We start from the raw sequence: 25,433 nt of genomic DNA, 5'->3' as shown, positions 1-25,433 counted from the left end.
ACGGTGATAAGTTTAGTTGTTGATTGGTTTGGTTTGAGAAAATAGATATCTAAATAGGAGATTATGTGTAAGCATGTAAGCATAAGAAAATAGTACTCTGGTGTGAAATTGGGACCAGATCGACTGGAAATCTTTAATAAAAAGGGGCAAGTTAAAATCATAAAGGTAGGTGAGGAGATAATATAGAAAGAGGACGCCAGAGGGCTGAGGACTGAGTCTTGGGAAGCAACCGCATTTTGGGGCTGGTGGAGAGAAATGAGACAGGGAAAGGAATGGCAAAAGAACCACTGTTTTTTGTGTTGAAAAAAAGAACAAGAATACTTTTTTTTTTACAGTGATGACACGTAGTACACATAACAATCACTCATATTTGGTGAATGAGTAAGTGAAACAAGAAAACATGATATGGGGTGTTTTTATTTTTTTGTAGAAGAGCACAGTCACTATGGAGTACTAGAAAAAGCATTGGACTTGAAGTGAAATGATCTGGCCTCCTGTTTCTCCTTATCTCCTTAGCTATGTGAATTGTGATAAATAGCTTGACTTTTCTGAATCCATTTTCTCATTTATAAAATGGGAATAATGCCCCTTCACAGATTTATTCAGAGGATTAAATGAGATGATATATGCCAAACTGTAACGTGCTGTAGGAATGTCATGTAATGTTATTACTGGAGAAGTCAGTAGGGGTTAAAATTTGGAGTTGGACAAACTCAAGGTCAAATGCTGGCCCTAGCTACTGTGCCCTAGAGCAGGTTCCTTCACTTCTCTCAGGTGTATCAGAAATGGAGATGATATGAATACCTTTGTCATAATTTTGTTGTGAGTAATGAGGATTAAATGAGATAGTGTGGGTTACTCACTTTTAATAATAATAATAACAATAATAATAATAATATAGCTAACTTATATAATATATAGCATATAATTATATAGCTTATAATAATATAAGCTCCCAAGTGTGAATCCCTACCCTAAACCATTCTTCTGAACTCTAGACCTGTGTATCTAAGTGTCAGCATCTCTGCATGGATCTCTCATTGGGTTCTTTATACTGACATGACCCAAAGTGAACACATTGCTCTCTTTGCCCCCTCCCTTGCAAACTTGTTCTCCTATGTTCTGTGTCTCTGATAATGGCACCACCATTCCCATCACAGTCCATGTCAAAAACCTAGGCATTGGGACCAGTCCCATGGCCTAGTGGTTAAGTTCAGCATGCTCCATTTAAGCGACCCAGGTTTGGTTCCTGGGTGCGGACCTACACTACTCGTCAGCAGCCATTCTGTGGCAGTGACCCACATACAAAATAGAGGAAGATTGGCACAGATGTTAGTCCAGGGCAAATCTTCCTCAACAAGAACAAAGAGGAAGATTTGCACAGATGGTAGCTCAGGGCGAATCTTCTTCAGCAAAAAACAAAAAACCTAGGCATATTCTATTCTCTTACTCCTCACATGTAATCAGTGACCAAATTCTGTCATTTCTACTTCTTAAATGTCTCCTGAATTTATCTCTTGTCCGTTTCCACTGTCACACTGTAATCAAAGCTGCCGTCATCTCACATGGACTACTACTTTATCTTATAATGTGACTCCACATCCACTCTCATCCCTTTTCAGTCCAACCCCACTTAGTAGCCAGAAAGATCTTTGAACACACATATTTGATCATGTCGCTTTCCATCTTACACCCTTCTGTTGCTCTTATGTGCGCGGATTACCTGATTCTCAACCTCTTTCAAGCTACTCTCCCCTATCTCTCTGTACTTTAGTCTGTCCAACTTTCAGGTCTCAGTTTAAATGTCAGTTCTGTGGGGAAACCTTCCCATCCTCCTTCCACTACCCCCTAACTAACTTAACCCCTGTTATGTGTTCTTATGGCACATTTATTTCTCCTTTGAAGCGATTTTCACAGCTGTAATTGTCTGTTTATCTGTCTCTCTGCTCTGAGGGTAAGGCTAGTCTTGTCAGTTATCCCTGGCCGTTAACTCTATACTTGACCTGTAGTCTACATTCAGGAAATATTTCAAGTAAGAATAAATAGAATGAATTTCCGCATGCTGATCCCAAGAAGGGAAAAGATACATTTGTAAGTCCTAAGTCTCTACTTCCATGCATGCTACAAATAGGATAGTCCAAATGCTTACGTTTCTACCTTTCTTTTACTCTAACGTTCCCATACTTTTTTTTTCATACTTTTCAAAATTTCATTTGCTGGTACTGTTTGTCCTTGTTACTACCTGTATTTATCTCGTAAGACCTTTGCCATGAATATTTCAAATAGTCAGTAAAGGAATTCCTTGAATTAATGTTCCTGCAGGATCTGCTTAAGAGTAGAGGGGTTTGAGTCCATATAGGACATACGTTGTATGGGATTTTTCCTCTAGCTTGCGCTTACTAATTGAGGTCAGGAAAGTATAGCAGTTAGGGGGCTCTGGGTGTAAGGCTAATGATTTGTATTGGGCATCTAATGCTCCGAGCTGGGAGAAGCCGAGACAGAAACTCTTGGAATTATAAATCGAGGGAACAAGATATGACTTTTAATGCTAACCTAATGTGTCCCTACTTTTGCTTCACACTACACTTGAAATAGGTCATATTCTTTTTAAAGCATAAATACCATTGGTGGAAAATAGTATTTAAATTGCCTTATTAAACTTAGTAGAACATAGATAATACTAGTTACTGTTTTAATACATTGTAAATATACATTTCATACTTTCTTTAAATTTAAATGTATACTTGATGACAGCAGCTTTGCTTTTTATTTGGCACATAACTGAATGCCAAAATGCATTTAAATAGTAATTCTTGGTTTCTGTTTCTCAGCTTACTTATTGCCCTGATAAAATTCTTCTGGTTGATGGATGCTTCTGCCTGTTTTTCATGTTTTTATACTATCAATTTTTTCTCACAATTCACATTGATAAAAGAAAAGTGTGTCCATCTAGTAACTTTTAATGCTCTTCCTTGCAATAGTGAGTTAAATTATTTTTAATAGTAGGCACTACCTACATTAAAGACTGATGAATAGTTTCTTAACTTCAAAATAGGGGTAACACTTAAGCTTTTCTGTAGTATGTAAAGTACCCAACATAGCTCCCTGTACTTGGGAATATTCCATATATTGAGAATACTGGTAAAGAGACTTGTGTATTGCAAAAAAGTATCAAATAAAAATATAATCCAGGCATGGTAGAACTCTTTCTCATCATACTGGCTTCCTAAATGTTCTGAGATGCTTCTAATATAAAATCCTGTCATAATCCTGCAGCCCAATGTGAAGCATCTTTCTTCAGTATCATCGTCATTCTCTTTTAAAGTCCATATTTGGCACACCTAATATACACAGATGAATTGAGGGTTTGGGGAATGGGATAGAAAGTTAATAAAATCATAAAGATGCCTCATTTTTCAAGACCATATTTATTGCCTGTATTAGTGGTTCTCAACTGTTTGGATTTCATGGGTTTGTGTGAAAATAATTATATTATCTTTATTTTTCTCGTTTCTTAATGACTGTCATTTATCCATGAAAATTGCTTTGAAGCTTTATGAACTTGTGCTTGGGAGCCAGTAGACTACACCTTTGTGATTACCTGGTTCAACCAAGAATTTTAAGGTAAAAGTCTCTGTTCAGTGTAGAGTAAAACCTTGATTATCTGGCACACTCAAGTGTCCCCCCACTGCATTATACTCAGAAGTAATACCTATTTATGCCTGTAGTTAGGAAAATGCAACTTGCTTTTGATATTTTTTACCAGGAATATTTTTAAGTCCACAAGATGGCAGTATTACCTCATAAAGGTAATCAAACCAGTGAAGAGCATGATGGCTTTTTTTTTTCCCAGTACAAATAATGGAAGCTTTTGAATGCAACTGAAAAACTCTTGGTCATTGATAAAGTATGGAAGACAGTGTTATTGAAGGCAAGAGAACATCTGAGGAGAAAGTTGCTAATTCAGTAAATGATTAAGTAAGACGAGTAACCATGTCATGTTATAGAGAATCTTTCTACTTTCTACTTAGATGCGAAAGAGGTAAACATCGAGAAAACAAATTTTATGAGTTGCCCTTGGCTACCACCATATTTGTCCAGTATCCCATACTATTCATGTTTATAACGTGGAAATAATGGGTTACTTAGTGGTCAGTGATGATGACTCCAGTTATTGAGATAGCATTAGATGATCTCATTTACTGAGGGAAGTAATACATTTTAGATTTTCACAAGTTAAAATGAAAGTTTGGGTATAAAAGGTTAACCCTCACTTATTCAGAATACCACCTGCTATGCTATATCAGTGAATCTCTGTATCATTTCAGGTAGCAATTATGAAATTCATTTCATTCATGATCTGGGGTATAAATTGATTTAGTATTCTCGGCGTAAAAGGAACTATGATTCATTATTCTTCTTTTTCATATTTCTGATAATATATCTTATTCTAAGTGTTTAATAATTTAAGTACTTTACTTAGTCCATCCAAATGTATTTTCAAATAAATTAAGTAATTTCAGATTCAGTCGGTGTTCACTCACTGTTTAATCAAATACTCACAAAAATGATTTATTTTGAATGAGATAGTTACTATGTTGGATGCTATATTTCAAAGTAAAACTGCATAAAATTTAATAATAAGAAATATGGATTCCTAGTGATGCTTTCAACATTGTTAAACCTTAGAAACATGTTTATTGCATCATAGATTACTATGATTTAAGAGCAAATTTAGTATCTTATTTTCCAATCCTTCTATTTGCTTCCACAACATTATTTTCTTAGAGAGTTCTCATAGCTCTATATTAGCCATGGCAACGAAATTAGAGTGGTACTAACAAGTAAAACCCACAGATTCCTAAACCCTACTTGAGCATTAGTTATACCTTTTACAACAGCTAGTAAGACATAGCCGATTTATCAGATTTTAGTTTAGCTACTTTGACTTCCTTTACTCACTATCTTGAGTAGGAAAAGTAATCTAAATTGGTGGGATTGTCAGCCTTGTAATAGGACTCTTCTGTGGAGGAATATTCTTGCTTAGAGAGCAGGGGATATTTTATGCAGACTGATTTTGAGAGTGTGGTTTGGTATTTGTTCCACACTCTGAAACCAAGCTCTTTCTAGCATATTATTAATTAAACTAGTTTTGCACTAGGTTCCTGGGATTAAAATTATTCAATTGTTGGGCCCAGCCCGGTAGCGCAGTGGTTAAGTTCATGCACTCTGCTTCGGCAGCCTGGGGTTCGCAGGTTCGAATCCTGGGCACGGACCTACGCACTGCTTATCAAGCCATGCTGTGGCAGCATCCCACGTACAAAATAAAGGAAGATAGGCACGGGTGCTGGCTCAGGGCCAATCTTCCTCAGCAAAAAGAGGAGGATTGGCAGCAGATGTTAGCTCAGGGCTAATCTTCCTCACCAAAAAAAAAAAAAATTCAGTGTTATAATAGTTTATTTACTGTAATAATTTTAAGGAATGTTGTTCCTTCATATTAGGCTTTAGCATGATATTTGTAGAAGTTAATATTGAACTGGCAGCCATAAATTTTAGTTTGCTGTACAGGCTTAAAAGTGAATATTAAGGGCCGACCCCCCATGGCTTAGCAGTTGAGTGCGCGCACTCCACTCCTGGCGGCCCGGGTTCGGATCCCTGGTGCACACCGACGCACCGCTTCCCCGGCCACGCTGAGGCCGCGTCCCACATACAGGAATGAGAAGGATGTGCAACTATGACATACAACTATCTACTGGGGCTTTGGGGAAAAAAGGAGGATGATTGGCAATAGATGTTAGCTGAGAGCTGGTCTTCCTCAGCAAAAAGAGGAGGATTAGCATGAATGTTAGCTCAGGGCTGATCTTCCTCACACGCACACACACAAAAGTGAATATTAAGAAACTACTATGAATTAACCAAAAGAAAGTTACTTGGAGTAAATAGGAAAGTTGTATTGTCTGGAAATTTTACGATGCCTTCATGCTATAACTCATATAAATCTGATTTTCGAGAGACAGTTCTGAACCTGGGACAAGGTTAGTGCTCAAATATTCCAGGCTCTCTTTTATTCATGTCTAGGGACGTAGGCAATAGGGCCAGTAAAGCTGACTTGGAATCAGTTTCATTCGGCTCATGCTCCAAGCTGTTCTGTGTGCAGATGGTATCGTTATTGGCTCTAGTATCTGAGGAGGACAAAGTAATGAAGGAAAGTGATAAGGTCATAGAGGTAGTAAAGGAGAGGCTTGCAAGAATAGAGAAGTAGAAGGTTGTATTAGTCTTAGTTGAGCATGACCCCTTTCTCCCTATCCTTGATGCTGACAGTTCTGTAAAGACAGTTCACAGCACTGGGAGACTACGAGCATTATAACTGACTTCTCCTGGCTGACTGAATATCTCGTTGATTAGTTTAAACTCAGAAGGAGGCTGTTCCAGCCCTTTTGACTATAAATGCTCTACCTATAGAACCTTTTTAGGAAGATTAGGTATGGGGAACCAGAGCAGTCCACCACATCTGCTCTCACCAGACTTAGAATTAGGGCAAGGACGTAGCACCAGAAAAAAGTGCAAGCAAAAAGGAAAATATTAAAGATGAAAAAATGTTATTGGAAAAAACCCAAATGCAAACTCCAGAGAGAGAAGAAAGTTATCTCTGAAAGAACTTTGATATAGTTAGTTATGACACTTAGGATATATATTCAAAGCTAGTATATTTACTCAGTCTCTTTTTTTAAAGCTATCTTGCTTACATGAAAAATTCATACATAAAAGATCTTAGAGGTGTGACAGATTACCTGTGGAAAACACAGTTTCATTCTAAAATATGTTGTGTTAAATAAGAAGTATGAAGAATAACTTTTTTTCTCTTTAGTCTTGTGAAGCACTTGAAAGCATGTGATGAAATTCTAATTTTTTTAGAAAACGTGTTTGATCAATAAAATGCATTTAATTTTTCTTTGAAAATATTTTATTTAGGATTTTTAGCATTTTCACTTACGGTAATATGCATTTTTCAGAATCAAAATAAAAATTCCATAATTTTTATGTGTAGTTTCACACTTAGGTTATAAATATGGTATATTTGTAGTGTTATTGTATTTGCTTTGCAGAACTATTTTAGGTAGGTAGACAGATAGAAACTAGCTATATAGTGGAGATTTAGATCATAGTGAAATAAAAAGTCAAAGTGGACAGACTGAATCAGATAAAGGTTTAAAATCATTCAAAAAGTATAAATCCATTTTCAAAATCCAGATTACATTAATTATGTAATGTATAAGCACAAAGATATTCACAGTACTGAATACCTTTTATTTTGCTTTGGAGCCTTATTCGGAACATTTTGGGAACAAGTAAATTATGATAAAATATCAAAATTGATGAGTTTACTGCAGAGTGTGAAGCACCAGAGTAAATTAGAATTCTGCTCACTGTGTGCCTCAGAGCTTATTCCACCTGACTCATCGAATGAAAAATTCATCAATTAATCCTCTGACAATAACGATATATACACAAAAATCAATCTGGAATTGATTTTTTTAGTCTGAACATGAAAACCAAGCCCGGACTTATACATAATGTGAAATTTCTCTTCATTTTGACTTTATTATTGAGTATAACAGCTGAAGTGTTCGTATAATTATTTGTTCTAAGTCAACTACAAAAGTGTGATTGTTTGAGAAAGGGGGTATATGCTGTGGAGATGGTCCGAAGCACAGTCCAAGTGAGCTAATAAAGTTGTCACATGCGTGTAAGAACACAGCTGATAGGAATCCCTAGAAGGCAGCCAATAGAGAGGGATACCGATCACTAAGCCCTGATGGGAGACCACCCAGGACAGTTAACAGTGAGCTGAGTACTGAGGAAGATCAAAGAAAGAGAAGAGTAACATACAACGCAGATCTCAGATACTGATTAAAAAGAATGTTGTTAGGCATGTGATTTCTATGAAATATATTTGTGTGTGTGTAGTGACTAACTCAGTAAACTCATAAACTGTAGAAAGGTGAACCTTTTCCTTGTGCCAACCTGTTTTATCGCATCTACTTTATAGATATAAATGTTTCAGAATGCATGAAGCGTTCATCTGATCTTTTTGCTTTAATTCAGTAATTCTGTGTAGTTCTTCAAGACTTCCAAGGAAGCCTTCTGTGAAGCTCTTTCTCTTTTCTAGCTCTTTCTTCCATGAGGTCAGTACCACAATAACATATGTACAAATATCTCAAGAGAATAATCCAAGCCAAATAATAGTTGCGTTTTTTTTTTTTTTTTGGATTAAAGAAATCCTGGTAAAAATGTATTCAGATATATTACTACAAAGGAAAAGAGTTGAAAGGGTCGAATTGAAATTTACAGTATTCTGAGTCTTTTAACCTTCAAATTAGGTAGTTCAAAAACCTGTTATTATTGCTGCTAGATTCTTAATTTCAATACTGCAAATTCTACTTTGAATCTTATCAGACTGCATTGGAAAATTCTCTGTATTACTACAGAGACTTAGTATTGCTCTAAATGCTGTAAGTCAGCACAGTATAACAAAAAGAAATGCACTCTTCCAATATACAGTAATGTTAACAAGAAGATGCAAGGGAAATGTTAAGCTAGAGAACTCTGTCAGTATTACTTATCTCACATGTAGTAAATTTTGATGACTGTCTTCTCAATGTGGATTCTTGTAGGAAATGAACATTAAACTGTTTTTATGTTTTATAGATGTTAAAAAAAAAAAGCTGAATACATGTGATTCTGAAGCTATTAGAATTTTTTCCCCTGTCACAATAGCAGTAAGAAAATTGCAATAGAAACGTATTCTTGAGTGCATAGCATATGAAATAATGTGTTTTTTCCCTGTAGTTTAAAATGTTAACTTGTATTTTAGGTCTCATTCTTTGCATATGCCTTGACAATTATGATTGCTTGATTAAAGAAAGAGCTTTTGTGCTAGTTATATGTCACAATACCAAATACATTATATCTGAGCAGTATTTATAATGTTCTATTTCCGATCAGGTCAGATATGTCTAGTGAAAAACTGAAGTAGGATAATATGTATTGTTAAGATCTTTTGTCATTAAAACACTTGTAGCTTTTTTTGTTTCTTGCTCTCTTTTGAAAAACAATCTGGAAAAATGCTTATTTTTAACTAAGTGTTATATCCAATGAAATACTCTTTATGTATTAGTTTAAATCTTCTTAAGTAGTTTAGAAGTAATTTTTATGAACATTTTTAGAATCATACTATAAAGAATGTAAATTATTGAATTTTTAAGAAGCATTCATATATACTTTTTTCAGCCTTTATATTTTGGTCTTAATAGTCTTTTGTATCCGAGACATTTTTCAAAGCCTATAAAAGATTACCTAAATATATAGTTGCCACCCCTGGGAAATATACTTTATCATAGAATAGATAACAAAGAGTAACTTTTAAGTAATAAGCATGTCTATGTTAGTTTATTTTCTGCTCTGTATGTCTTCTACAATGTTGTGTTTTGTTTTGTCTTTCAATCTTATTGGAGATAAATATTTAATAAATGAACAAAATCAATCATTTATCTCGCTAGTTATAGAATAATGTAATTGTATTTGCTGACAGCTATGTCAGTGTAGTTACAAATATTTGAATGTATTTAAAAGCAAAGAAGTCAGGTTTTCTGATAATTTATATGGTTAATACTTGATATCTTTATAGCAATTTTTTCATTGCATTAGATTTGTATAGCTATGAATTAACCATTTTGTTAATCATAGGTAATTATCTTCCTCTGCAAAAATTTTAAATGCCTTTTTTTAAGACTAAAAAAAAGTTCTATATATAATTATATGCTATCCAGTATAGAAAAAGAATTACATTTGTTTTGTTCTTGATTTTATATTTTAATTTGGGTAAAGTGACCCTATTATATTTTCAACTGTTTATTCCACAGGAAAAAAAAAGAAAGTATTAGTAGGGAAAAAAAAAAACCTTAAATATCTTCAATTAAGGTCATTTTAGACTTTTATAAATAGTAAATTTTTGTGTGTGTGTTCTGCCTCCTGTAGTTTTTTCTTAACTAGTCTATTTAAAAATATTAGACTAGACTATAACTAATTTATCGGCAGCAGGGGGCAGAGGTAGTCATGGGGAAGTAAAAAGGTTTGTTTTGTGATTGAGCATGAGAAGAACTTGATCTTAGGAAACATTATTTTAATAGTCTCTAGATATAATACTTTAGAGGCTTCAAGTATTTATAATGTTTTTTATTTTTCAAGATTGTCTGAAACACTTTTTTCCTTTGTTTTCACCTTTTTTTTGTTTTACCTTTGTTAATTCTGGTCTATTCATAATGTACAAATAATTGACAAGTCAATCACGCATCTTAATCCAATTTCATTTATTTAGTGCGGCTATTACTAAAAAGTTAACTTTTTTATACACTCTCTCATCACATTATTTGTCTTTTAAAATCGCAAACTGGTATCCTCCACTGAACTGGCACTTGGGAAAGAGAAACATACTGGACGCCCATTAAGTATTTTTCATGGCAAATATTTTCCTGTGATATATCACTAAGTAATGGTTTCTCACAATATTTAATTATTTTGTCATATAATTAAAATATGTTTGAAAATTTGGAGGCACACTTGTTTTGTGCAATTTTTCTATGAGAGTGGCTATCTTTTATTAAAATCTTTCAGAAAGCTTTTGTTTTATCACTTTGTCATAAAAAATTTTCAAATTAAATTTGAAATTAAGACTTGTATTGCTCATCCTAGCAACATTCTTAGAGATAAATTCCAAACTTTTTCACTCACTTTTTCACTCATTTTTGATATAGTAGCTCTTACATTAAAAAAAAAAATGTAATAAAGTTGGCTTTTTAGATAGATAATCCTATAAAGTCTGAAAATGATTCTTTTAAGTGAGATAACACCTCACATTCATTAGAAATCTCCTACTTTTGCTTTAATAGTCTCTCTACCTAAAACTGGGATTTATTAGGTAATGTGCTCTCGCTTTATTAATGTTCAATAGAAAATAACCTGTTTAGAACTGCTTGTAAAATTGACTTAAAAACCTTTATCATTAAATTCTAACAGTATAAAATGTAGTAAGGTTAATATATGATAGTATTGTTTAATATGTTTTAGACAAATACCTCCAAGTAGTATACTCACAGCAGTATGCTTAAAAAAACGGTTTAATTTACTTTAGGAGTCAGTAAAGTACTTTTGTATTATGACTTTCGTATTATGTATTATACATATTTTTGTACTGTGATTTTGTTGTATCAAATGACATTCAGTTATCAAATGTTTAATTTTCTTGAAATGAAGCTTATATCTCACACCTTTAATAATACCAATATATTTTGTAAGTATCATTTAAAATATAATTTGAAGGCATTTACTAATATTTTCACTATAGTTTAATATAAATTATTTGGGAAATGACCATAAAAATAAAATGATTGGACTAAATTCCCTCTTTAGATATTATCCTTAGTCTTTATTTTCTTACACAATTTAAAACTTCTTTAGTTTTCTTTTTCATTAATTTATATTCATCAGAACATTTACTGAATGCTTGCTGTGTGCATAGAATTATTCTAAAATCAAACAAGTTGTTTTAAAATTTGGTTCATGTAAATATGAATAATGAGTTTTAACTCTTCTGTAGGTTTTATGGTGATGGCAAAACATAGTAATTCTGGAATATTGATATGATATACTCTACCAATAAGATAAAGTAGTACCTATTAATTTTTTTGCCTTTTCAAAAATTCTCAATTTTTCTATCTTTTAATAGTTTATCCTATTAAGGAAGAAATGTTTAAAATGAATATTTTAATTAGATTGTAAATAAAATACTAAAACATAAGCAAATTTTACAGCATGCATTTAAAATTGACCAAAATACATATTTCTTCCTAAGCATTTCATTTGGAAGAAGTCTTAGGTCATTAAAAGAAAATGTAAACTGCATCTTTTTTTCCCAACACAATCAGTAGGTTTTTTATGTTACTTGTAAAAATGTGAAAAGAGAATTTTTTACTTAAAAACAATTTAACACAATTTTGACTTGCACAGTGACCAGTCATGTTCAAACTACAAATAATATTCTGGTGTAAATAACAGTCTGTTTTATCTAAAGAATATTAAATAATTCACTTATATAGTTTTGAAATTGTAGGAATCTGAACTTCATCTTTGTGAAGCAAAAATCCCAAATGTTATTATTGTCCTAGTAGATGCCACAGTCTCAGAAAAAATAATAGAGCATTTTAAGTTATTGTACTACTACAGTTGAAAGAGTTTGAGAATTACATTGGGGGAATGGTGCTCTGAAAATAAATGTTAGCATCTGAAAATAAGAAACTTTGAGCATAATTGATTGAAATGATGTAAAAATTTTTTTTCGTTTATCCTGAATGCTTTTTTTTTAAGTGTGTGGATTTCTTGGATTTTATTTCTGTACTCATGAAATGTTATGAGTTATAGAATCAAAATTAATCATTCACTGGAGTATCTTTTATTAGGAGTGCTTTCACAGCAGAGAATCTTACAGAGGACTACTCCTTTATTACTCTGACTCTTTGGCTGCCTCCCAGAATCATTGGCTGGGTCAAAGTTAAGCAGCAGATTCTGTGCCTTCATTATATACAGTGGCAAGCCAAGCCATACTTAAGACTTTGAGTTTGCGCATATATGTGTGTGCATATGTGTGTGCATGTACACTCACAGGTGTCTATGTATAAAAATATAGAGAGATTGACATCGAGTGCCCAAAATCTTTTGAAATAAAACATTAGTATTTGCTAATAATTGACAAGGGCAGCCAGGGAGAAATATCTAGCATAGTATTTGCAGGAACAGGTAGAGCACTTCACAGAGTTCCTTCTCTTGCCTACTGAAGATCCATTTTTCCCGAAAATACCTGGTGTATACTCGCTCAGATTCCTGGCTTACTAAAAATGCTTTGCTTCATCAGTTAGCAAATTTAGCAGATTCTTTTTGGGTTAGCAGAAAGTAGGGTACTATATTATCTTTTTGGTTATTGCATGTCTAATGTAATTAAATCTTCATATAGTGAACATGTAAATAATTTTAAGGTATTTACATTTTAGCTTAACATTGGCATACACTTAAAAAGCTTTTTTTGTAATTTTGATAATTTGACCTTTTATTTGATTAAAAACTAGCATTTTAATGGCACTTGACATTTTTGTGAAGAGCTTTCCCCCAGTTTTCTATTTTTATTTGCGATAAAGAAGGCAGTACTTGTCATTATCCTCATTTTGCAGATGTGGAAATTGAGGTTTAGAGTGTTTTAAGGGATTTGCTTAAATTCAAATCTTCTGAATCCAAATTCAGTTCATGCCATTTCAGCCATCTCGTAGCCTCTTTTCTTTACGTTAGTAATTTTAAAAAAATCATTGATGATTTAGTGGTTCAAAAATATGAGAGGAGAAACAGAAATGAAAAATTTTGTAGAAAGGCAAGTGGAACACTTCGTTTTAGTTATGGTTTTATTATCTATGCTTTGTTGGTTCTAGTAACAAACATATATCTAACTGTCCTTTAATAGAGAAAATACGAAATGCAAAACAGAAAAGACTTGTCTTGTCAGCTCATTCCTGTGTTGGCTAGTTTTACTAATTTCTCTTAATATAAATAATATAATAATGAAACATAGTGTTATAAAAGGCCTTTTTAACGCAAGTTGCTCAAGTAGCATCAAGGAATACAGCATTAGCAAAATTTTAACATTTAAAAAAGTACTGTTTTCTTTTTTCTGACATATATCAGTAATAAAACAGTATCAATATGTATTATATATATCTTTGAGGTATCTGCAAAAGACTTTACTTTCATTTTGCAGAAGATAACCAGTCTTTCTACTGAAATCTAGAAGGAAGGAATTGAATTTAACAAGGATAATTTAAAGAAGTAATGTTATTGATTTTTGAGTGCTACTAGACCAAGATTGAAATTTAAAATGTAATTTTATAACCTGAGTTTGAGAAGGAATAGAAGAGAACCCCTTGTTATGCAAACAGACAATCACTTAATCTGGATCCCAAGATTATTAGTATCTTTTATTTGTCTAATTGCTCTTAAATTGATAGTCTAGCTAACTAAAGTAGACTTATTTTTAAATTTCAGGTACCATATGTATATACCTGAAGACATTTTATTGAAATATTTAGATTTTTTTCTGAAAAAAATCAATTTATTCTTACTGATTTTAACATTATCATCTCCCACTTTTCCAATTTTTATTTATTAGAAACTGCCTTTACATGTGAGGAGTATTACAAACATTTGCTAATTTGTCTCTATAAACCACCCTACTATGCTAGAATGAATGAAGGCTGGGAATCATAACAATTTATTTATTTAATTACTTAATAGTCTCTTTTATCAGCTCTTAAGTCATTTTTCATGGCTGTCTTCTGATTCCTGTCCAAATTTTTGACATCTGGGGGTCTTAAATTATGGAGCCACTGGTATATATAATGCTACAAAGTTGAAGAGTAATGAGGCTTTCTACTGTATTCTCCATGTCTTCTCACTCCAAAATAAATACTTGATTTAAGCTGTTCAAGCAATACTTGAACATCTTGAACATAGAGTTGGGACGGAGACCATCAGTAGGACAGAGTTTGAGTACAGATTTCAGAACAAAAGTGCAAAATGGCATGAAATTAAGTGTGGAATGAGAATTGAGGAGACAAATACTGTTTTGTCCCTCTAAATTCTTTATTCTCTTACCTGGTATTTTTAGTTCTTTAGGCCTATGCTTCTAACCCATTCCTCACTTGTTTGAGACTTTGACTTTCGTTGAAAAATTTTGTCAGAAGTGTAGTTTACCCGCATAATGAGATTTTCCTCTTGACAGTCAAAGATTTTTGAAATTAGAGTATGTTTGAAACAAGGTTGTTTTATTTTGCATCTTCAAATCTCTCATTTCTTTCTTTCTTTCTTTTTTTTTTTTGTGTGTGCGGAAGATCGGCCCTGAGCTAACATCTGCCAATCCTCCTCTTTTTTTGCTGAGGAAGACTGGCACTGGGCTAACATCCATGCCCATCTTCCGTCACTTTATATGGGACGCCGCCACAGCATGGCCTGACAAGCGGTGTGTCAGTGCGCGCCCGGGATCCAAACCGGGCGAACCCCGGGCCGCCACAGCGGAGCTCTCGCACTGAACCACTTGCGCCACGGGGCCAGCCCCCTAGATCTCTCATTTCTAAATGGGATTGAGAGAAAAGATAAATTTGGAGAATAGAATAGATTCTATTCTTAGCCAATTAAATATTTTTGTAAATGTCTGCAATGCACGATGCATTTATAAATGTCTCCAATATACATATGATCTGCATATTTTTAAGACTTAAGAGTAAAAAGGTAAGGTCATTAGTTATACACAAAGAGATATGATTTTAAATTTAAGCAGTCTCATTTTCAATTGTCAAAAATTCATAAATTTTAGAACATTTCTTAACTCTAGCATGTTTTCCACATGGCTTAAAGGGAACAACTCTGAAACATTACACAGAATGTGAATACATTCCACTATAAAGAGCATCACCTGAGAAAGATAAAACCTTCCCTTAACCTTTGCTAGGACTAAAGGAAAAGCTTCTCCCGATTCCAGTCAAGTCTTCTTAAGAGATATCTGGTATAGTCAGCTAGTGTTAATGGAAAGATACTATTTGTTCCCCATCCAGGCAATAATTTTGGAGTGTAATTTTTACTTATATAGTGTCTGATGCAAAGGCATAATCTACATTGTACAGGTTACTATTAGCCATTAGCCCTGACATGAATGAATATGATGCTTAGCAACTGCTATTCCCTTTAGTCTACACAGTAATGCAGTAGTCTGGCTGTTACCTAGATGATTTTCCTTTCCTTTCGTACAAATACTTCATTCTCTGCCACGAGTTAGAATTAAAAAAAAAAAAATCTGTTTCAGCCTGTACCTCCCAGATTTCCAACCATCCCATCTAGAAACACTCATTAAACAGCCAGTCAGGACAAAACAACAGCTGATAAAATTAAGTGTGAATGGTGCTTGAAAAAGGAAATGGTTAAATGTTCTTCATTCTTTTTTGTTTTCACTTTATAAACTGAAATCTGAACTAACTGTATCAAATGTACTAATTTATGTACCAACTCATATCAAGTCATTGCTTTTAAAAATCTGCTATGTGGCTAGGACTATATATACACTGATGTACAGAATTTTCAGTTTAATGGTTGATAGTCGATTTGTTCATTTGTACATTATGCTCCTTTGAATCATTTATACTGTATACCATAATTAGTTCTCATTCCTTCTGTATAACTTTCAGCAGAAAACCAATAACTGAAATGTTATTGCCACCATATTTACTGAAAAATACATAGCAGAGAGATAAGCTAATTTTAGCAGGTTCTGCTTTTGAAAGTACATATTATTTAGTTTTCTGTCATGTGTGAGTGTGTTTTGTTTTTACGTGTATATGACTTTCGTTCTTATAACTTGTTAAAGTATTTTAAATATTTTTAAATACTATAATATGCAATAATATTAAAAAGAGAGTCTTGGTTAATATTAGCAGTTTTAGTAGAAACTTGTTCTTTATCTAGTAATCATATAACAATATTCCACCCCCCAATTGCATATAGTAAAAATACAAGAGACACAAGTAAAATATCCCAATTCTTTGTGGGTTGTTTCACAAAATAGGAAATTATTCATTTGCCCAGGTACCTTTGCTGGTGTATAAAGAAAAATCTAAGCATGTGAGACTATCCCTCTATGGAAAAATTGCTGGGCAGTGCTTTGACTGTATATCCGACCATGTTATAATTTATAAGATACTGTTTAGCCCAAATGGAATTCTCAACATGTACTAAAAAGAGAATTCACTCCTACTAAATGGTCCACAACAATAATAGGGGCAGGTGTACAACAGAGCTCTTGCTTGGCCAGCACTTGTGTGGGAACAGCCCTTGAACTGTCCTTTTGAAGCCCCCGTGTTTGAGACTGAATATGGTAGAGTGACATCTGCGAGACTAGGCAGGTGGTGAAGCTGGTGCTGCTAGCTGCGTGCCGAATAATGGTTCTTCTTCATAGCTTGGGTGGCCACCAGATTGAGGTGTCTTTGTGGAAATGAAGAAAAGAGTAGCTCATCATACATTTGAAGAGACTTTTACAAGCCACATCTAAAAGAAAAATTATCTTTTTACGAAATGGCATATGATACTCTTAACTAATCTGCTACTCTCCTCATGCTGCTTTCTTCACCCAACTTTCTCTCAACAGACTTTGCAGAATATATTTAGATTTCAAACTCCTAGCCTTCTATTCTTTTTATGGCCTATGTAGGCTGTCAACAAACCTCTTGTACACAAATTCTGCTCTAATTTGATATGGGAAAGCATGTAACCATGGAAACGTTCTTTGTACCCTATCTCAAGCCCTGGATGCTTTATTTACCCTTTATAGAGTAGAACAAATAATCTACATACTTACTATTCACTTTTTTTGCTAATTTTCAGCTAAATAGCAAATATATGACTAAAATATTTCTTCACAAAAGTAATACTTTTAATCAGACAAGTGTTACTAGTCTGACTTTATTTGGGTTAAAAAGATAAATAACATTTAGAGTGGCCTTTCTTTTACCATAGTACTTATGTATGTGGTTTATAGGAATATTTTGATGATGACTTATTTAGAATATTTTTATTTGTATGAAATAGAAATGTCCATAAACCAAAAAGTAAGCATTTTATTGAACTCCTAATATATGTTACTAAAATATGAGAATATATGTGTAACTCTTATATTTAATATCTCATCTACTATCTACTACATTTGAAGTTAGCAGATTGCCATTCTTTCCTTCCTATGAAATAATTCTAGGTTAGCTGCTTTTACAAATATGTTTCAGGTTGACACAAATGAAAAGTTAAGACACTCTTAACTAATCTTGTTAGTTGTCTATATTTTTGTTATTCCAAGTATCCTTTAACTTTCAGGAACTGTGATCTTTCATATGTTCCTTCCAATCTTGTTTTTACCCTCAAAAGTCCTGCTGCCTGAGAACTATTAAGCAAGTACAGCTCTTTACACAAAGGTACCTGAGGTTGTAAGCTAATCTATGATTATAGGTTGATCATGTTAGAATTACAGACGACCTGTCTTGTCATGCAGATAACCATATCATCTTCTACCTACCAGTGCAGTGACTGTCTCTTAATTCTTTATATTTTATATGTTCATGCTCGAACATGTAACAAAGGAACTCAAAAGTTCCTAGTCACGGACAATGCCTTCGAACTTCTGAAAGACTGTTGCAATTCAAAACTTTTTATAAGCATCTTCCAAAGTTTTTGAGGTAGTGTAGAATTTTTATAAGTGAATATTTATGAATATACAGTAGATCCTTTTAGTAATAGATGGCATCTTAACAACCAGACAAAAGATGACTGTTAGTGGAGTTTATTACCTTTATTAAGTCATATACTAATTTTCATGGAGTACCCTCCTGTTCAGCCGTATGCTGATTTTGCTATCTAAATGCACATCTCTCCACTCTGTGTAAGCATTCTCAGGTTTCCCTGAAGAGGATGGATATTTTGCCTTATTTCCTTTTCTACTTGTAGACTCATTCTTGCAATCATCTCAAGTTTCCAAGATCTCACCTTTTCTTTTTGACTGTCTACTATTTTAAAAAATTTTTATTCCTGATTATTATGAACTCAGGACTTAAACAAAAGGGAATAATTACTGTGTTTTCAAATGTGGTTGCAGATTTCTAAAAGATTAGCTGGCAGTCTTTATGCCTTTACCTTTCAATGAGCAAGGTTCACTTCTCTTGCATCAGGTTAGAGGAGGACTGGAGAAGGAACCAGAGCTACAAAAGCTGTATGTTGAAGATAGAAGTTAACCCAGAGAAAATGCCAGAAATTTTGTAGTATGGCATGAGCCAAGAGTAGTTCTCAGACCATTTGGGTCCTGATCAGTTTCAGGTCATGTGACTAATCCTTCCATTGCCATTGTGACATTTCTTCCTAAAGTAAGACTCCAAGCCCCAGAACTTCAGAATTAAAACCAACTCTTAAAGACATAATTTCCTTATACATGCTATTTCTCAATTTCTCTCCTCAGTTTTCACTGATTTACTTGAGTCTTAAGGCTAATAAGCTGATATGAATATTGTTGTACTCTATTTAGAAAAAATGCTTAGAGTTATTACACTACTAATTTTACCATGATTTGTGATCTAGCTTTCAAAACTACTGGGTACTGTTTAATTTATATTACAGTTGGAGCCAGTATGACATTCTAATCTTTAAATTTGGAATTTACTTTATTGTTTAATCTTTACCTGCACCTTATGACTGTAGTAAATAATATCTGAGCAAAGTGCTTTGCTCAAATAAAAAAGGCACAGAATAGCATTTTTTCAAAGTAATACTCTTTGAAAAAGTAATTCTAATATGTTGCTTTCAAGCTTAATACTATGTTCCACATGTAGTATTCAGAAACTGCTTAAGTAATTGATTTATGGATCCCTGAAAGAGATGTTCATATTGGTTTGTTTTTTTTTAAATCACTAAATATATATCATCAACTGTCTAGTGTTCATTAAAGTAACAACATTATGCTTTTGTCAATACTTCTATTCTCACTTGACTGATTTCTTTCTATTAGGGCCAATTAGTATATCTAAACAGTATTTGTCCAGTATAGAAAAATGTCTTGTGCGAATATTTACTCTTTTTTTCCAAAATAGTTTTGTTGTGTTCGAGTATTCCATGAGGCACCAATAAGGACAAGTTAAGAGTTATACCCATGTCATTAAGATTAAAACTATTAATACTGGCAAAATCTACTATATGATATTTCACTGACCTTTTTTATTAAACCTAATAATAATAATGTCATTAAGCTATCCTAATCACCCATCATCATGGACACACATTAGTCCCTGTAGTCAACAGTTCAACTGTAAAAGAAGCTATTGTCTGATTTCTCAAGTAACTTTATGGAGATTTCTTAAGTTGATCAGAGCCCTCCTAGGATTGTCCTCAACTCATAACTTTCTTCTTTGCCTCCTTCTTCAAATGCATACGAAAAGCAAAGGAATTTGTTCTGCCTGTAACAGTAAGCTACTTTCAAATTCAACCCAAGAAAACAAGGACTAAATAACCAAAATATTTTTGCAGAAGACTAACCCTTGCTGCTTTGTTCTTCTGTGAACATGGAGGGAGGCTTTATCACCATAACCAAAAAGAACTTTTTCAGAGAAGTTTTTCTTATTTTAGGGATCTTCTTAGAAACCTTGGTAAAGAACCTGAAAGACCTCATGCATCTATACTTGCTCTAAGCAATGTATAACATTTTAGCAATGTGACAGAGTTTATAGGTAAATATTTGTTGTTTCTATATGAGCTACTTTTTTTAGCTGATGGATGCAAATGTTTCTAATTTCACTTTTTAAAATATATCTGACCCCTAGGGGTGACTTATGATCATTACAGAGCTAATGCCAGAAGTGCTATCAATCTATGTATGATATAGAAAATCATGGTATTTGTCACTTGAGAATTCAAAAGCAGCAAAATATCATCAAATTTAAATCAAGAATCACTTATCACAAGCTAAAGTTAATAAACATTATATAGTATATCATATTGGGTAATGGTGTGAGCTCTGGAGTCAGAGTGGACTCTGATCCCAGTTCTACCACTTACTTGCTGTGTTAACAGCTATAAACTAATGACACCAAGAATATCTTTACTTTGCGTGTTTTTAGGAACAATTAGATGAGATAATGCATATAAAGTGCGTAATGTACTTGTCACACAGCGAGCACTCAATAAATGTTAGCTATTATTATTTATAATTTTTTATTCTTGAGCCATATATTAGACTTTCTAATAGCTATACAGTTGCTTTCAGAGTTCTTTTGTGCAAGTGTGGGGTTAGAATTACTTGAAATACATTCCCATATTGACTCAGAAGGAAGATGACCAAATGAATATCTTTTCTTTAGCCGTTTGGTTGATTTAGGGCTTTACTTGCTGTGTGTACGTGGACCAGTGGTCATTTTCATTCTGCATCATACCAAGGAGGTGAATCACTACTAAGAGCTGCCATTATCCAAGAATAATATGAGTCCCTAAAAAAAAGAGAATGAAAGGTGAGAATGAAATGGAATAAGGGTAAGAAGTACATAAAACAAAAGAAGATACAGAAAGAAAGGTGCATGTGAGGAGCAGGCGAGTACCATAAATTTAGTGACTTGTGCTTGGAGTAAGGGAAATAGTCCTGCTTAAGGTCTTGCTCTGAGTTTTTAATAAATAACTTCCACAGATAAAATAAAGATAAGAAGGAAAATCCATAAAGATCATTCATAAAAAATGAGAAGGGAAGCAAGAAGTATCTACAAGCACATACTCAGATAATAAGAAATCATATTTATTATTTTGGATGCACTGGTATTCGACTTGTGATGAGAATCAAAAAATTGTCAGAAGGAGGGGGGAAGATGGTTATTCGTTATTGGAAGACATGGATTCCACAGCATTATACACAAATCACTGAAACTTATTAACTGCTAGAATGACCCTGGACTTGCAAATTAACTTTAATCTGGGAATATGGTACGGCAAATGATTAAGGGACAGAGAAGAGCTGTTTTTCTCATAGTCTGAAGTTACGGGATAGAGATTCTAAATATCCCTGATACCCACTGAACCTTCCTTAGGCCGATCATATACCTTATACATTTTGGCTGTATCGTCTTTTTTTAACTCTATAATTAAGATTTTTGAATTCCCAGTGGTAGTAAGCAAATCTGAAATGTTGTAGAATATGCAGGAAAGCAAGTGTTTCTGCCCCAAATATTTTTAGCCTGAGGATCTGGCAGTAACTCAGTAAAGGAACTCTACAGAATTAGTGATCTCTTTGAATGAAATAGGAAGCTAATATTCTATTAGAATATGTAATTACTATTATTTTCCTCTATGCTAGCTTGTCATCCTTTGAGTGAATTTTCATAATGTTAAACTACATTATTTTAAGTTTAAAATTGTTTAGAATAAAAGTACTTCAACAAATGACTATTTGCAGTCTGTGGCCTTTTCGCTAGTTTATTGGGAGGATCATTTCTTTATAGGAAAAGAGGTGGAAGTAGGAAAATCAAAAAGTATGATTGTATTTTCTTTCACAGCCTTTCTATAAAGTCCTTTGTTTTTAGTCCTTTTCTGTCGTATATGCTGTACTCCATAAATTATATCATGTTAAGCTCCCACTTTAGAAAGACCAGAATCTTATCTATAAATAGCTTAAGGAAACACATTTTAATACAAACAAAGTAACTTTCATTGATAAATAAGTCTTTCTATGTTGGGGAGAAGTAGCTTTTTCTTTTGAGGGACTTGGGATTACAAAAAGCATAGAGCAGAGGTTTGCTTTAATAAAGGCAAGAATTTTTTGTTTGATTATTTTTGCTCCAGAGTATTAGGGACACTCCTGCCCATTGATATTTGGGAAGAAATCAGGTGATTTCACCTGAGTTATATGGCTTGATTTTTCACACTAAATGATCCTACCATTTATGTGCCAACTTATACTCTGCTTTGTGTTATGGACTTGATATGAGATGGAAAGGGCTTTCAAGTATTCATGCTCTAGAAGACTGAAGATCTGATGCTCTAACCACTTCTTGAAATTTTATTTAATTAGCCTTCTGTAGAATAAGGAAGTTTATACTTAGGAAGATGTTAACTTAGCTTTTTCATCACTTACTGTAGTGTTCAATTTAAGGGGGAAAAAAGTGAGCATATGTCACAGAAGTTGCAGAAGCCTGCTAAAGATACTACCTCTTGAGCTCACTTCTCATTTTGCTTTGGGAACCATGAATAGTTGAGATTTTTCATTTGGAGAAAATGTTAAAAATTTAAACTCATGGGTCAACTTTTTTTTTTTTTTTAGTTTAAATAAATTGAAAAAAAATTTTATTTTAAACTCATTGAAATACTAGTTAAGATAATTCTTTTTCCTTTTAAAGTGAATTACCTTATTCTGAAATTATTACCATTGTTTTTAGACTGTTGGCATGCATCTAGCATGGCAGTATCTCTTCTGTTTCCATCTTCAGGGTTACGACAGTGGGTTTTTGAGTTGAAGACAGGGTCAGCTATTTTTAGGTCAGCTATAATCGTGTCTTCTCCAGTCATCTACTTAAGTAAATTTCTTAGGCATAGATTTCTTATTAAATAGTATCGATATTATGGCATATTCTTTAAATATTTTTTGTTTATAAAAAGATATTAAGAAAAATGTTGATGAATCCTATTTTGTATTTGCTTATTGTATTTTGTGATCTTTTTAGTTTTCTTTTCTACTTGGTATCAATTATATATTTAAAACTCTACTATTCATTATTTTATTTATTAAAATTATGAAATAAAAAGCTATATCCTATTAAGAAATTAAAATATATTTTAATTTTTATCACTATCATTTAGTGTTAACAGAATGGTTTCATCTCTGCACCAAATTTTGTGGGAACTAATGTTTTCTCCATATTTTTAGGGAGAGAAATGTAATCTCTCTACATTTTAGAGATTTGTCATATTACTTTGTTCAGTGATTTCTGTGACTACTAATTAGATATTTTAGTGAATGATGTATGTTCCTGATTGCAGTTTTGCATAAAAGCACATTATGATATGATATACAAATTTGACTTAAAAAGTTATTATTTTTGGCTTATGGATTCTGTGCTATAATGTCTTTGTATTTCCATCAAAATAGGCAAAGTATGAATTTTACTGTAAATATTTAAACAAATTTTATAGAGTATTAGTGGCAGTAATTAATTCTAATTTAAAATTTGGACAAATTAAAATACTTCTAAATAAGCTATCAGGTTAAGTGAAGTATTTAGAAAAATTGATAGAGCAATTCACATTTCTGTAATGCAGAATGTTCAAGTTCTTTTCAAATGCTTACTGCTTTTCCTTATTTTACCCTTCTATTGATATCCACTTGGAAGACTTAGAAAGCAGAAAACATCTCTTACATATCCATGATCAAAAATGAACGCCTGATGGCCTGAAGGTTGAAATAATTATCTCTGGTGGCCGTGCAGATCTCAATGTCAAAGCTAAGAACCACGGGGCAGCTGAATTAAAGCATGAAAACTGGCATGAGCACAGACAACTGCTTGAGGCTCTTTATTACTGTTTGATACAGCAGCCCTTTGTTGAGAATCTTGTTTTTTTTGGTTCGAAAGCAACTGTGTGTGTCTAATCTTACATTTCCCTTTATCATCAATTCCATTCCTGTGATATTTACAAAACTAAGCAACATCACATGTATTTGTCCCGATTTCTGAATTAGTGTTTCTGAAGCTTTCTGCTAATCTGCAGATAGGTGGCACCGTTCATACAGATTGAAAAAGCAGTGCTTTCCCTGTTCACACTATTCCATGCTGTAAATTAACCTGTCACTTTATTATTTGACAAGATCTTCATTTTTATTCATCAGGACTTGGGCCAGGATGGGTGCATTTATGGCCATTTGCTTTGCACAGCTCTCAGCTGAGTTTGTAGGTATTGTAAGTGAGATCCATTATCCCTGTTACAAGTGCACACAATGCAGATGCTGATCTGAGATGATGATGAGAAACCAAAGTCAGTAAAGACCACATAAGCCACCCTTGATGAAAAGATAAATGAATGCATAAATAACATTGTGCTCTGCTGTGTTTGCTGAGATCAAGGATAGATTTTGAAGGTTTTGAGAGATCAGACGTACAGAACCTGGAGAAATTCATCCTCCTCCACTTTGCATTCAGCAAGCATTTCACTGTGTACAGAGAAGCTGAGAGACATTTTAATACGTTACTGGAAGCTCAGAAATGTTTAGGCACTTCTCTATTTTTTTAATGTTAAAAAAAAAACAGAAAAATGGCAGAGGCATTAGAGTTAATAAGAATTTAACATGGTGCGAAGAAAGCCATGCTTGCTTTAGACAATTCCTAACTTAGTTCTTTATGTAAATACACTTGCATCTATTGTGTTCTAATTATAAATGTAATTATAGAGATAAATTAGTAAATTATGTTTGTAATTGTATTCATAAAGATTAATGACATTTAAACAGACATATGCATGATAACATAAGATATGTATTTAGAGGATGTACTTCAACTTTATACAACAGATGTATTTTAAAATAGTCTATAAAAATAATTTAGTTAATTGAGTACATTTTTAAAAAATTGGCAGCACAGCACCATACATGTAAATCTGCACACAAGAATATGTACTGTTGCGTGTTTGTGCAATGTCCTGAAACACATATTTTGAAAAAAGTTTAGCTGCATAGTACCTATAAGAAGTAATCTTGGAGAACAGCCTCTGATGATAATATCTGTAAGTTT

At 33.2% G+C, this 25,433-nt stretch overlaps 1 protein-coding gene across 10 annotated transcripts in view; it reads left to right on the top strand.

Annotated features, from left to right (window-relative positions):
- Window positions 1-25,433, top strand: part of FAM172A (family with sequence similarity 172 member A) — a 412,528-nt gene that overhangs the window by 160,441 nt on the left and 226,654 nt on the right. The window lies entirely within an intron of this gene.

The sequence above is a fragment of the Diceros bicornis genome, chromosome 1, assembly GCF_020826845.1.
Source record: "Diceros bicornis minor isolate mBicDic1 chromosome 1, mDicBic1.mat.cur, whole genome shotgun sequence".
Classification (NCBI taxonomy): domain Eukaryota; kingdom Metazoa; phylum Chordata; class Mammalia; order Perissodactyla; family Rhinocerotidae; genus Diceros; species Diceros bicornis.
This window is presented reverse-complemented; position numbering and strand designations above follow the sequence as displayed.